Consider the following 16,582-nt stretch of genomic DNA (forward strand, 5'->3'; position numbering starts at 1 on the left):
ACCATAAATTTCAGTACTTAGTTATATTTTTAGAGTTGAGACAAAAATTTTGTTTCCCATTTTTTGTGCATATTACTGATGAAGCAAGACTAAAAGGTTCATAAAATTAATATCTGTGGGGTATCTATAGCCAGCCCTAAAAATGTCATATAATATATATTTATCCAATTTTAACCTCTTTATTGTGAAGATGCAAACATTCAATGACTCATCCTTTTATCTTTGTTGATATTGTTACAATGACTGGCAAGGAGAACATGGTTGGGTAGAACATGATAATACATGATATTACGTTAAACATGATAATATATTTCTGCTTTCAGGTAATTTAGATTCTTTTAGTCACATCTTTCCACCCCCTCTCCTCGTGACTATCAACTCTCTAGCTAAACTTACATATTTCTTGAATGTGTTCATATCCAACAGTGGAGGTTTCATTTATTGCCTCTTAGGGTACATCTATTCTCTTTATGTAGGTTATATTAACCTTGCTCACAGGATTCCCAAGAACAGAGAGAAAATCTCAAAGCACTAAGATATCTCTACTTGTATTATTTGTTAATGCTCACTGACTAATAAGTCTCAAGGCCAACTTCAAGGAGTAGGAAACAGATCTACTCATCTTGAGAGTATCTGCAGTAAGCAACTTTGCAAGCATGCAAATGCATCGTAAGTAGATATTGTAGCCATTGGCAACTATATTAACTCAATTATTTATATTGCTATTTAAATGTTCAAGTACTTAATTGAAAGCCTTACCAGCAACTTGAATTCAGTAATGAAAATAGCTCATAGTCATTACAAATTGCTCACAGCTTTTTCTAATTCTAATAAACTTAGTCTTCTTATTGTAATATGTGGTCCATTAACAATCTAATTACTACAATTTTATCTAACATCCCACAATTTGTATGATAGTCATTTAAATGTTATCTTTCATTTTTACATTAAATTTAACTGTATATTTTCATTAATCTGTTTTTCCCTCTGTTCATTTCAAAATTTTAAACATAATTATCATAATAGAAATCACAGTTCTAATTATTTTCAGTTTGGAAGCCACACTTATCTAGTGCTCAGTGTGTCTTCCTAAAGTGCCTGGCAGGGACCATGTGGTGCCAGGAATCAGACCCATGAATTCCATATGCAATGCTTTTTGGAGATCCCAGCCTTTGAGCTATATTTTTAATCCAGTTCTAAATTTTGAAAATATGTTTGTGGAAGTGTTTATTTTATTCTGTGCTAGTTTAAAGAAACTAGGAAATAGCAATGGAAACTACACTTACACTTAAAAGATAAGAATGAACAAAATCATTAAAATGTCAAGTGGACTTGGTAATGAGGGAATTCCCACAGTCCTGAGTTTCTCATATATAATTATCACAAAAAGCTGAAGTGATGAAATATTCTGAATATTTAATCTTTTAAACTCAGATTTTATACTATTACCTCCCCTTAGCTAAACCTAACAAAAGTCTAAAAATCACTTCTGATCTGATCCTTATTTAACTCAACTTTATCTGACACCAGTCAACTTTTCTGTTGTTTTCTGTGTTTGGGCAAAGCCCAGCTGTTCTCAAGGCTTATTTCTGTCACTATATGCTTGGGGATCACTCCTGGAAGTCTCAGTGGACCAACTGGGGTGCAGGGAATAGAACCTAGGTCATCTTTGTCTAAGGTAAAAATACTACCACAATATTATCACGATAGCCCTAATTATAAATGAATTACTTTTTATCCTAACTTTCTTATTTCCCCTTTCTATTTCATGTTATATATCTATAACAAATGAAATTCCTTAGTTTGTTTCTTTGTACTTCTCAAGAATTTTTCTTTCTTTTAATTCCTTTTCTCTCTCTTTTTCATTGGTAGCTACAGATAGACATTTCTAAAATTTAGCCTTTGGGATATAAAAATTGACATAATTCAGTTTATTCATTCTTCAACTATTTCACACTTCTCTTTTCCTCATGAGAACTATGCATAATACTCACAGGCATAAGTTTAATCAGTTGTCAAATTGCTACAAATTTAAAAAATGTCATTTATAGGCCTAAATAACTTAAAACATTACAATTTCCCTTTCAGGATGAGATATGAATTATATATTTAGGTCCTGTAGTGCTCATAGTACAATGAGAAGTTTTTTTTCTTTGTGAGTTTTCTTTGTATTGGCTGACCAAGGTTTGCCACATGGCTGACCTGACATTCCAATATCATTCCCTGAGTACAGCTAGGATTTATTCCTGAATGTGGAAGTAGGAGTAACCACTGAAAAAAATGTGCGGTGTGACCCAAAAACAAAACAAAACTAAAAATATAACCAAATACTTTAGTATGATATCTGGTACACAGAATGTACTGTGATATCAAATTTTGTCAAAAGATACCTTTTGTTTTGAGAGAATCCCTATTTTTTTAACTCTCTTTGTGCTGGGATGATTCCATGAAAAGTTTATTTTAATGCTCTAAAAACTGTCTGCTTGTGAGTGATTCCCAGCACCAAACAGGACTTTCCAAGTACATCCAGGAGTGATTTCTGAGCACTGAGACACGAGTAAGTCATGAGCTCAACCAGGTGTGTTCCGAAACCATCCAAATTTGTAATCCAAAGGATGTTAATATAAATGTTGATGAATATAAAATAACCTTAAGAGAATTATCAGAAATTATCCAGTTAATTTATAAGATGTTTTTATCAGTTCTTTGTGATAAATGATTAATGAAACCTTCTGGACAATGCTCAGATATTTTATTTTTCTTTCTATAGAGAGAAAAACATCTGTTCTGTGACCTACTTTCCACAAACTTAAAAGTTATTATTCATGACAACATTGAAATTTAATATTATTTTAATTATTATAGCTATTATATAAATAAAAGTTTATAATTGCTTGTGCAAACTATATTGTAACAAATTTTGAATAAAGGAAACTTTGTTGAATAAATATATTGCCAATAGTTTAGCTAATAAGATACAGATCTAGATATGGAAACTTTCTCTGATTCTTAAGTGATATGACTTGAGACAGCTACTTATATATGAGAAATTTATTAGCAGTAGTAAAAGAGTCATGTTTTATAGACATTACTTAAGATAAAAGATAATACTAAAATCCAGCCATAAGGTAGATATTGTTAATATTTTATGAGGCGCTTGTTTGGAGAGATAGCAATAAGGATCAATTCTAGAGTAAATAATTGTAGTGTCTGAGACTCTTGTTCAAACCTTGACATCACACAGCACAAAACTTTATTTCAAACTCCTGAAACTAGAATGTTGCAAGATGATTCCTTGTTTTGATTCCAAGACAAACATTTAAAGCACCTGAACTTTGAGAGAGTCATAAATCTGAACGACCCTCTCAGATGTAAATGTTAAAACTAAACTACAGAGGTTCAAGTAGAGAATATACAGAGGACAAAGTAAAATTCTTAAGGGATCCAATTACTCATAAAATTGAAAAAAAAAGTAAGAGTAGTAAAATAAAATTCAGAAAAACAGGACAAATTTATGTCAAAGAAGGCAGCAAAAATACAGTAAAACCAAGGGGAAAAACATAATTGATTTATTTTTGACTTTGTATAAATGAATGTAAGTTAGAAATAGAAACTTTTAATTCTAAAACAAGTGGGATTTAAAATCATGTAGCTTAATAATCAAGATAAATCATGGCATTATGAAAATTGAGTAAATCTATTGGACAAATCAGTGAAATCAAAGATAATGTAACCAAAGACTGAACTAAAGAACAGATAGAAATAAAACTTTAAAATGAAAAATTCACAAAGGAAAAGGAAGAAAAAATGATATGTCATATGTGAAAGAGGGGCAAAAATGAAGAGTTTAAAACCTTGGTTTGAGATTTTTTCAAAGTTTACATATGAGAGTATTAACCTACTTATACATATAATTTTACAGCTTGAATCTAAAGATGTTCGTGAGTTCCCTTCCATACCCTCTGCTTTTCCTACAATTTATCTTTTTTTTCCCCCAATGGAATATCTTTGCTTTTAAAGGATCTCATTTAGTATTCCCCAGAGAACCAATTTTGAGACAATGGTTACCCACAGATGTTGTGTAAATTGTCATCTCCCTCAAATCAGATTGATAACATGACAGAAAAGGCATTCTTGACTGGAGGTTCTTTTTTGCTCAGCACTGTGTATATTTTTATTCCATTCCCTTCTTTTTTTTTTGGTAGAGTTTAATTTGCAAAATTTGATGCATTGTAAGGATTCCCTTGAACATGAGTTTCTGCTTCTTTCTTTATCATTTCAGAAATCTATCTTTGACTCTTAATAGTTTGGTTTTTTCTTTATCATTTTGAATACAAGGTCTCTTGGTGTTCTGCTCAGGTCCATTTTGAGGTGAGCATTTTGTGGTTTTGAAATCATTGACTCCAATTGTCTTCCTTCTCCGATAGTAAGCATTCTTTATTATTATTTCTTTCTCCAAACATTTTATTCTTTCTTCTCTCCTAATATATTGTTTACCTAGATTTTATTCTATAAAGTACTTGAGTTCTATTAACTTTTTATTCAATTCTTTGTCATCTTTATTGGTATCTATATGCATGTTCTCCTGGACACTAATTTAATTTTTAGTTCTCCCATTCTGTTTTATATAATTTTTTTAATCTAACTGTTACTTTGACTACCAAGTTATGGGGATTATATTGGGGCTGAACGAATCACCCTTAAAAGGCTCTTTAACACCTTGGTAGGAACACAGGTGTAGTAATTTTGCACACCAAACACATACATGTGAATGTTCTTAAAAAAAAAAAGTTGCTCTTTACTACAATAAAAGAAGAAGAAGAAGAAGAAAAAAAGTAATTGCTTCTTGTGACCATGCCAAAGTGATGATTCTCTGGACAAGGGATTATTATAGGTTTTCTCTTTGAAGAATGATGCAATTCAAAAAGTGATCATCTATTATCTTCCCTAGAGTTCTTTTCTTCCCCAAAATGCAATCCCTGTTCTCTAAGTTCTATGCCACTCCTGGTAGAAATATGGTAATATGGCTTTGTATTTTTGTTTGAATTACTTTTATTGAAGAAATTAATTGATCATTGATCAGCCATGACTTAAATCCACTTAAATAACAACAGTTTTCTGAATTACCTTTATGTTAGTCATGGATTCTAAAATAGTAATGACCTTCTTAGCATTCACATCAACATTGACTATCATAACTTTTGCACATTGCATTATGCATTGTCAGAAAAGTTGCATTCAAAAATACTTTTAAGTGAACAGAAATTAAATCAGCTTATTTTCAAAAAAGTTCTATTTCTTTTAACCTTATATATATTTTAATAAGTTAGGATATATTGCTTAAATATAGTGTATTAATTAAATCTGAATTTGGAAGGGCATGTTAACATTATGCAATTATATCAAGTATTATAATATTGCTACTTAAATACTAATATAATTTAGAGATAAATAAAATATGAATGATTTATATTTTTAATTAATTATCTATTAAATAAATAGAATATAAAAGGATTTCTGTAGTTGTATAGCAACTCCAATGGCAGTTAAGTTTTCACTTTTTCATTCTTATGAAAATACTAGTTTGTGAACAAATATACAATTTCAATTGCCTTTGGAATATGTGTGTGTGTATTATTCCTTCTTTGCTAAATAAAGAACATTATCTTTTTTATTTGTTTTTGTTTTTGGGTCACACTTGGCAGTGCTCAGGGGTAACTCCTGGCTCTGCACTCAGAAGTCACTCCTGGAAGGCTCTGAGGGCCAAATGGGATGCCTGAATTCAAACAAGGGTCTGTCCTGTATTAGCCACTTATAAGGTAAATGCCTTACAGCTCTGCTATTGCTCCAACCCTAAGATCATTACTATTAAAAAAAATTTAGCCCAAATGTCCTAGGAAAGGCAAATACAACCATGTCATGTAAACCACCAATGCAGAGTTCATGATTAGCACATGGAATGGCATTGCTGCATTTTAACATTACTAGAATAAAAGGGAAGGTTTTTTTCTGGGGTGGGGCACACTCATTGAGGCTCAGGGGTTACTCCTGCATATGCACTCAGAAATCGCTCCTGGCTTGGGGGACCATATGGGATGACAGGGAGCGAACCGAAGTCCGTCCTGGGCTACAACTTGCAAGGCAGATGCCTTACCTCTAGTGCCACCACTCCAGCCCCGAAAGGGAAGATTTTTGAGATCAGAGCTTTATTTCTACCTTAGTTCAGTTTTAATCTTTTAAATATTAGCATTTGCTTTTAAGAGAAATGCTGTTTATTGAATTTGAAAGTTTATCACTTGAGATAAAAGTTCCATTAAATCAACAAAGAAAAAATGTTATTTTTAAAATAGCATTGCATTTTAAAAATAACATATCATTTTTCTAAGACATTCTGACAATTTTATTTTATCTAAAAGATTTACAGAAGTTGTTATAGCCCATAAGAAATAAGATACTTATTTCATAGATTCACATAGGCTACTTCTAGCAATGCTCAAAAATATTAGAGGATATTATATAAGATGCCAAATTGTAAAAGTCTTAAAGTAACAGATAAGAACTAGGTCTAGAGAAAGATTAGATCTTTCTTGCTGCAGAAACCTAAGATTTACTATAGTCTGGTATGGCCTATGACACATAAAAACATTTCACAGTAATAACTTATAGTCCTTAAACATTTTTTCAAACGTCATTTTTTCCCAAAAAACTTTCTCAGATTGGGGCCAGAGTGATGGCCCAGTGGTAGGGCTTTTGCCTTGCATGCAGCTGACGCAGGATGGATCTGGATTCAATCCCCGGCATCCTATATGGTCCTCCAAACCAGGAGCGATTTCTGAGCGCATAGCCTGGAGTAACCCCTGAACATCACAAGTGTGGCCCAAAAAATCAAAAAAAATTAAAGAACTTTCTCAGATAATATTATAATATGAGTTATTCAATTGTTTTGGATTAGTCTATATATACAAATTTAATAATAATCAAATATATTACAGAAGATCGTGCCTATTATTTATGAATTCTAAGCAATAGTGTCATAATATATTCGAATTTAAAGAAAACTATCATTTCAACAATGAGAAAGTTAAAAGAATAGCAATACAACTTATAAAAATGTCTGTTATAAACTTTTTCTTGTTTGTAGGTAGAAAAAAACAACAGAAATGGATAAATTTCTGGGAAAGGATTAGAATACTAATTCAAGAACAAACTGGGAAATTGAATTAATAGACATGAGAGTCATCACACTATACAGTTGCCAAGGTTATCATACATAATTTTACTTCAAATTTTTGCAGTCTGTCACAGATAATATAAGCATAGATATTTATATGTGACATTACAAATGATACTTGAGATAGGATAACAGACATTATTAATGTCATGGCTTATGCCAGTTCAATATATCTGAATTTTCAGCAGCTATAGTACAAGCAAACCGATAACTTAAAGAAGGGCTTTCCATGGCTTTCAAGCTTATTACTTTTTTGTATCTCCATCCAACCACTATAGGCCCAAGGTAGAAATTAAGTTTATCAACATGTCAGAACAAGTAAAATCTTTTACCATAGGGTCTTGTCTTGGCAGTCCTACAAGAGCTATAATATAAATACCAGACATGGCTAATTTACTATATGTACAGGATGCCTGGAATTTAGAGTTTATGTCTCACAGATACTAACTTAAGAAAAGTAAATTTAGGAAGGCAGCTTCATAATCTTAGTTTCAAATATATTATTTGCATGTAAAGTGTTTGAAATGAAAAAAATTAAACTTTTTAGGGTGCTCAGTGGTGCTCAGGAGTTGGTTACACCTGACCCTATGTTCAGAATTACTCCTGGCAAGCATGAAGGAATTTTTGGTGTTCCAGGTACCAAATCCAGATCAGCTGTGTGCAAGGCAAACACCCTATCGGCTGGGCTGTCTTCTGGTCCCTAAAAAACTATTTTTATATTAAAAAGCATAACATTAACTCTGAATAAAAAAAGAATTCTAACTTCTCTATAAAGAATGACTAAAATATATCAGAAAAAAAACTGCTGTCTAAAGTAGAATTTATATATATATATGTTATATATACTACAAATATAAGTATATATTATAAATATATAAATAGTCAAATATTTATTATTTAATCTTATTTAACTATTCAAAAATTTATTTAAATATGTAATATTTATAGAAGTGTATATATGCTTATATATTAAATATCTTATATGATATTTATTTATATGCATATAAACTTAATTAAATATCTTTTTTTTTTTTTTTGCTTTTTGGGCCACACCTGGCGGTGCTCAGGGGTTACTCCTGGCTGTCTGCTCAAAAATAGCTCCCGGCAGGCACAGGGGACCATATGGGACACCGGGATTCAAACCAACCACCTTTGGTCCTGGATCGGCTGCTTGCAAGGCAAATGCCGCTGTGCTATCTCTCTGGGCCCTTAATTAAATATCTTATATAATATATATTTATATGCATATAAACTTAAGTTAATTAAGTTTACTTTAATAATACGCCACATTCAATGGAATTTAGTTGTAAATATATTTTCGCACTTCAACTTTAATTATAATAAGATAAAATTAAGAAATCATTGGACACATATCATAAACAAATTGGATAGAAAATATCATTTTCCTATACCCTAGAGATAAACAAAAGAAAACTAAATTTTTTTATATTATTCCAAGTTACACTTATCATGATATGCTACTTTTACTGAAAAAAATTAACAATACAAATCATTATTTCTTAATTCAAAAAAATATTTTTCCAAACCAGCACCAAATGTGAAGAGCAGGAGAATGTGATAATATTTGGCAACAATGCTCCAATTAGTAGGTTATAAATTATATCTTATTGGCATCCAATAATATGATTGTCATTTGCTGAGATTAGAGAAAGAATATCATAAACTATCAGGCTTTACTACTTAGTTTTTGCCAATTATATAACTTTTTTTGGTAAAAACATGTCATACAGTCATATACTATGGCATTGAAAAACTGTATCTGATTCAAAACAAGGTAAAGCCTATATATATTGGTGATTTTTCTCTGGTATAATACATAAGTATTCATCTTCAGTTCATATTCAAAATAACACATACTAAATCTGATTATCTTTTGACCATTTACTCTCACATGTTTCTGCCACCTTAAAGTGAGTTCAATTTTAATATCTCACATGTTCAAAATCTGAATAACTTATAGATATTACTAACATAAACTACTTGTCAAATTGCTTTTGGAAAGTATTATTTTGCTGTAGAAAATATAATTTACTTTTCAATTTTTAAACTGGAAATCAAAAATATCAAAAAAAATCAAACATACTATAAAAATAAATCCACTATGAACCAGAATTTCTAGCCCAAAAATAATCTTTGAAAGCAAAAAGTTTCAATTAAGTTATGTGTGTTTAAAGCTTGGAAAATGATCACACTTCTTGAATAGCGTAATCAAGAAAATGTTAACCAAAAATACCTTAAATGTAGATTAAAAGTCCTTTTCCTTTTCTTTGTTTTTTTGTTTTGTTTTGTTTTTTGTTTCTTTTTTTGTTTTTTTTGGGCCACACCCCGCGGTGCTCAGGGGTTACTCCTGGTTGTCTGCTCAGAAATAGCTCCTGGCAGGCACGGGGGACCATATGGGACACTGGGATTCGAACCAACCACCTTAGGTCTTGGATCGGCTGCTTGCAAGACAAACACAGCTGTGCTATCTCACCGGGTCCCCTTTTCCTTTTCTTGTATAGATAGGTGTGTTAACTTCCAAAAATGTTTACTCATTATTTATCTATCTTTAAATTTATTTATGTCGTTAAGTTTTGACAAATACACACTGTCATGTATCTATCCTAGTGTCTGCTGACTCACTCACTTTGATATCTTCCTAAACACTCTATTTGTCTCTACCCTTCCAAACCTAATCTTATCCCCCATTACCCATGCCCTCACCTTAAAGCATTCTTTCAAGAGAGAATCTTTGAGGACTCTGCAGTAGGCATTAAGCAGAGCCTAGCTTATCTCCCTTAAAATGAGTTATTTTTTGTTTTCATAATATGACTAACATATAAACCTAAAAAACTATTGGGTAAATTAAATAAGGTACTATGTGCTATAGGTTAGTGCCTCTTATTTGGTCTTTAGTTATATATTACCTTTTCTTTACCTTGAAGTATTTATTTGTGAATATGTCTTTATGAAAAAAACTAATATAAAATTATATATGGATTAATTTAGCATATAATAATGTCAAAATAAAAATTTTCAAGTTACTATTTAAATAAAATATTAAGATTTTTGAAATAAAAACAAAGACTTATTTTTGGAAGGTAAGCCACACCTGGTAGTTCTCACGGTTTACTTTTGGCTCTGCACTCAGGTATTAATTTTTCTTTGAAAGTATGTCAGAGTTAAATATTATAACAATTTGCCCCTGAGATGTTTTTTTGTGAAGAGGTTAGTGACTGTTAAAATGAATTTTGTTACACTTGTGATTGATATGTTCAAGTTACCAACATTTTTAATTCAGTATTATAAGCTTGTATATTTTTTAGAATTTTTCCGTTTTAGCTAGATTAGCAAATTTGCCCTTAGTTAATTTTTGTAATACTTTTATAATATATGTATTTCTATAGTAATACAACACTGTTACAAACATTGTGTTTTCTTTTTTTCCTGAGTTGGAATAAAGCTCTTTTTATTTTACTAATGTTTACAAATGATCACTTAAAATTGTAATTAATTTATTGGGATATATTTTAGTTCTACTTGATAAATTTATGATTGATTTTTTTAAATTTTTTCTTATGTTTGCTTTTTTTACTCTTGTTTCTGTAAGATTTTACACTATTAAATTTAAGATTATTTTTCCTCAGGTATGCCTATATTTCTCCCTTAGAATGATTTTTCTGCATAATAAATTTTGTTATTTCTTTATTTCATTAATCTCTTGAATTTTTGTTTAATTTTTATTTATTACTTGACCTAATACTTATTCAGAGCATGTAGTTTATTTTTAAATTGTAATTTACTGTATTTTCTTCTTTTTCTTTATCTGTAGCTTCATATTATTGTGAGTTTGTGATCTGCAAATGATGTTTTATATCTTTAATCCAATCCTGATCTTTAATACAGTAAGAACTATTTCTTATAAGAACATATAAACTATATAACCTTTACTTTAAAATGATATGCATAGAACTTGAGAACAATGTATGTTATTAGTCTATGAGGGCAATTCTATGTAAATAATTGTCCATCTCTTCTAATTTTTTATTTGAGAAGTTATTTCTATAGATTTTTTTTGTTTGACCAAACCTTCTGCTTATGCTCTGAGCTTATTCCTAACTCTTTTTTTTTTTTTTTTGGGCCACACCCGGTGACGCTCAGGGGTTACTCCTGGCTATGCGCTCAGAAGTCGCTCCTGGCTTGGGGGACCATATGGGACGCCGGGGGATCGAACCGCGGTCCATCTACTAGGCTAGCGCAGGTAAGGCAGGCACCTTACCTCGAGCGCCACCGCCCGGCCCCTTATTCCTAACTCTTTACTCAGACATTGTTTCAGTCTGTGCTCTAGGGATCATTCATAATGGTGAATGAAGATCAAAATCAGGGTCAATACATCCAAGACAAAGCCCTTAAGCATAAGTTATTTCACTGGCCTTGATTTTCTTTCTTGATGACCTTTAGATTGCTGTAAATGGATGGAAAAACCCTACCTGTTGTTATTGCTATTAATGTATCCATGTAAGACTGTAAATTTTGATATACTTGGAGGTATGTACTGGAGCCATATGTAATAATAGCTATGATAATGTTTATGAATCAATGTCTTCATCATATATGATGTCCATATTTTTTTGCTTGTTAGCTTTATTTTTTACAGGGGAGAGCACGAATGCAATCCCCCACTACCAAAAAGTATGCACTTGAGTTTCCCACATTTGAGGAAATTGCAGGGGTCAGCCTATCTGGAGCTCAATGGATAAGCCTCACCCTGGGGAAACCACCTTCGTGATCATGGAATCTCCCCTGCCAGCTGAGTATATGTCCATCTTTTTAATTGCTAATTTCTTTATTGAAAGTCTATTTTAAAGGATTAAAGATAAGAATTAAGGTAAGCATAGAATTTCCTACTTGTTCTGAGTTCATCATTGATGTTACGTAAAAATTTCCAATACTTTGCTTTAAAGCTATGTATGTGTCTTGACTCCAGCTTATGTTATTCTCTTGTGAAAATAATGTAGTTGGATTTTGTATTTTCAATAAATATGACTACTCTGTGTCATTAAATTATGAATTTATCTTATTTATTATGCAGGTCTGATAAAACGCAAGAGCAAATATAATTAAATATTATTTATCAATGCCCCACAACAGCTGACTTTAATATTCTTTTTTTTTCTTGCTTTCTAAATAGCTTCACTAGTGTGACTTGGGTAGGACTCTTTGCATTTCCTACTGTTTCTGTAATATTGTGCTTATGTCTGTAATGAGAAAAGAATGACTTTATATAATAAAACAGAGCCAAAGTATTAATATAAAACAATTACAAACAGTTTCAAATTTGAGGATAAATCTACACTGAAGGAGATAGGGTGCTTGCATTGCTGGCTGCTGATGGAGATATGATCACTGTACCCATGTGGGTACATGATCTCTACCAGAAGTGATCATTGAGCAGAAGGAATCATTTCCAGCAGCAGAATAATTTCCAGGAGAAAAATATGAGCTCTATCCAGTATAGTCCCCGAATAAAATAAAGTGATATTAAAAATTCAGGATAGTTTTTAACAATTTGAATTGTACGTTTTCTCTCATCCAACTGTGATATACTTCAGTTATGTCATTTTTAATGTATTTATTTATTGGAGGGGAGCCTCTTCAGCTGTGCATTGGGTTAACTTTTGGCTGTCTGCTTAGGAATCACTCCTGATGATGCTGGGGACCATAGGCAAGCCAGAGCTCAATTCCAGGTCAGCCATGTGCAAGGCAAGCTGTACTATCACAAGCCCAATATGCATTTTACACTGAAAGTTAATTGGTATTTGGTAGAAACCACATCAAGTGATAGAAACATTTTGCCAATATAGAACATTATTATTAATAAATCAAACAATACTCAAAATTTTAGTTACATTTTAACTTCTTTCCAACTATTTTAAAATCTTTATTTTATATGGATCCTAATATAAATGGTTTAGAATGAAAAAAGCTCCTTCTTAGGCTTCTTCTGAAGGGGAATATTGATTATTTTGTAGTAAAATTTAAAGATGAAATTTGAGGCAAATATTTTAGAATAATTTCTGATTTAAAGCCACATGTATTAAATCTTCTTTATGTCAACTTTCTCTGTTGCTGCTTCCTATTTGTCTTAGATTTTCAGTATACACTAAAGTTTTCACGTTCTCATGTGATTCAGCTATACAACTCCTACAGATATACCCTAGCAACACAAAATGCAATACAAAAATTTCTTCCTCACACCTATATTCATCACAACACTATTTACAATATCCAGACTCTGGAAACAACCAAGATGCCCTTCAACAGATTAATGGTTAAAGAAACTGTGGCACATATACACAATGGAATAGTATACAGCTGCTAGGAGAGATGAAGTCAAGAAATTTTCCTAAACATGGATGTACATGGAAACTACTATGCTGAGTGAAATAAATCATAGGAAGTCACACAGAATAGTCTTGCTTATTTAAAAAAGTAAAAGATATTATTGTAATGGTTATTAATTATTAATTAATGATTAATTAATTATAAAAGACATTATTGTAATAATGCCCAGAGATGAGGGTTGGAAGGACCAGCTCATGAAGCTCACCACAAAAAGTGGTGAATGCAGTTACAGAGATAATACACTAACAACTACCATGACAAGGTTTATGAGTGAGAGAAATAAAATTCTGTCTCAATAAATAGGCAGGGGATGGAGCCCGGAGAGATAACACAGCTGTGTTTGCCTTGCAAGCAGCCAATCCAGGACCAAAGGTGGTTGGTTCAAATCCCAGTGTCCCATATGGTCCCCCCATGCCTGCCGGGAGCTATTTCTGAGCAGACAGCCAGGAGTAACCCCTGACCACCACCGGGTGTGGCCCCCCAAAAAAAATAAAAATAAAAATAAATAAAAAATAGGCAGGGGATGCATTGGTGGTAGGAATATTTCACTGGTAAAGAGGAGTGTTTGTTTATGACTGAAACCCAACTACAGTCAGATTTGTAATCAAAGTGTTTAAATATATTAAGAAAATAGAAATAATAAAAATTCATTTTCTGATTAATATGAAAAATGTTTTTAATGATAAATGTTATCTTTTACAAAATTGAATTTTCTGTGAGCATGATTATACCATAGCTTAATAGCTGATAGATTACCTGTCTTCACAAATATGTCATACTGACAATAAGGGCTCAGCAGTGCTGAAATTTAAATCTATCTAATCTGCTTACTTATATGGTGATGACTTATTTTGACTTTGTTTAAAAGGAAAACACTCATGTCTTTTAATCTAAATAACACAACTTAAAACTTAATTTTTTAAAGTAGATGCATATTATGTAGAAATAATATAATAAATATTCAGTGTTATGAAACTACTGCTGTGTTATTTCTTCACACCTGCTTGTATAAAGAGCTCCACTCAATGACACAAATTGATTTCTATTACTGCAGTTTTATTTTTATAGATTATCATTATAAATTCTGTCAGTCACCCTTAGCTTCACAGAAAATTATTTTGCTATAGAAACACATATGTACTAAATGCATATATGTATTCCAGTAAGTAGCTTAATTTTTTATAACTTTTCATATAGTGTCTGTGCATATTAAGCGATCTCACTATTTTAAAATGAAAATGAAAATAAACAAGTCTTCTAAGAGTGCTATACTAGAGTATTCACAATAGAGAAAAATGTTACATTTTTTCTTCAGTATTTTTTTTACATAGTGCTTGTACAAAACAAGTAAGCTCACTATGAAAATTAAGAATGAGAATAAACACGTCTTGTGAGACTGCCATACTAATGTATTTCCAATTAATTGTTTGTAGAAATATGTGCATATGTGTATTTGTTTTTAAATATTTAAATATAAAATTACCCTATTATTATACTAAGGTTTGCACTTATATGTGTGTTTTACAACTTTACAAAACAGGAATTATTTTTTCATACTTACAGTTTTTATTCATTAGCAGTTCTTTATTTTTAATAAATAGGTTAACTAGAATGTGTTTGTGTATATGTCAATTGATAGACATTCGATATGGACCAGAGCTATGGTAAAGATGATAAGGCACCTACCTGCCTTGCACACAATTGACCCTGATTTGATCACAAGAACACATGTCTGCCAGGAGTAAGTCCTGGACACTTCCAGGTATGATCCAAAACTCCTCATATATAAATGCATACATACATACACACACATATATATAAATATATATATATATATATATTTGCAAATAACAAGATCTCTAATGACAGAGGACTGATTTAGTCAGCCACAACTAAACAGAACATTTTCTGGCACTATAAAAAAGACCTTGGGGTTCAATAATGATTATGTCTGGAACCTGAACTTGTTATCATGACAGTATGCTTCAGTAATGGAGAAACCCTGTATGTCTTAAGCCAAAGGAATTCCCTTTTTAATATCCTCAATACCAATTGTGCCTATGCAAAAACAAACAATAAAACAAAAAAAAATCTTGCCACACTATCTGTCCCATGTTCTCAGAAAATATTAAATCTATTATAGTTAAGTTTAAATTGCTCAAAATTATGTGCAATAAGATACTGTATTCCTCAAAAAGAAGGGAGGCGGAGAGATACAGAGCTGTAGGGTGTTTACCTTGCACAAGGATGACCCAGGCCGGACCTGGTTTCAATTCCCAGAGTCCCATATGATCCCTGGAGCCAGGAGGATTTCTAAACACATAGTCAGGAGTAACCCTTGAGCGTCAACAGAGTGGTCCAAAAACACAACTAAACAAAAAAAGAACTGCATTCCTGATTTATATAATATTTTATTTTATTTTAATGTACTTTATTTGAATAAGGAAATTATTGAGGTAATTTAAAGTCAAAAATTTATTAAAATAAAAAACATTATTCTATTATCTCTAATCTGAAAAGAGATTAGTCTGATAAAAGACATGGTTCCCCTGAATGCTCCTTCATTTATAAGCCCGTTAGTGTGAAAATAATAAAAACACCTTATGTATTATTTTTCTGAATTTTAGGAATCTGTAATATAATAAAACTTACATCAGCCATATTGATAAGAGAAAAATTTGGAAGTGGCTGTTTATAAGTTAAATACCTTCCTGTACACAAAGTGAGATACAACAAAGTTAATAAAACTTACCCATATAGTTTTAGTCATTTTCTTGAAGACATTAGCAAAGTGACTAGAATGATAACAGCAGTTAAGTCTCATGCCTTGCATGAAACCAAACCCAGTTCAAAAAACAGTGCAATATGATCCCCAAGTATCAGCAGGTACATTCTGGACATCTCACAACACATAAGATTGTCTGGGTAATACTGAAAAATGCTGGC

At 31.5% G+C, this 16,582-nt stretch overlaps 1 non-coding gene across 1 annotated transcript; it reads right to left on the minus strand.

Moving 5' to 3' along the window:
- Nucleotides 1–11,885: 11,885 nt before the first annotated feature.
- LOC126026329 (U1 spliceosomal RNA) lies at nt 11,886–12,049 on the minus strand. Its single transcript, XR_007501622.1, has one exon. It is a non-coding gene; the product is annotated as a U1 spliceosomal RNA (small nuclear RNA).
- Between the last annotated feature and the right edge of the window lie 4,533 nt (nt 12,050–16,582).

The sequence above is a fragment of the Suncus etruscus genome, chromosome 13 (assembly GCF_024139225.1).
Source record: "Suncus etruscus isolate mSunEtr1 chromosome 13, mSunEtr1.pri.cur, whole genome shotgun sequence".
NCBI lineage: Eukaryota > Metazoa > Chordata > Mammalia > Eulipotyphla > Soricidae > Suncus > Suncus etruscus.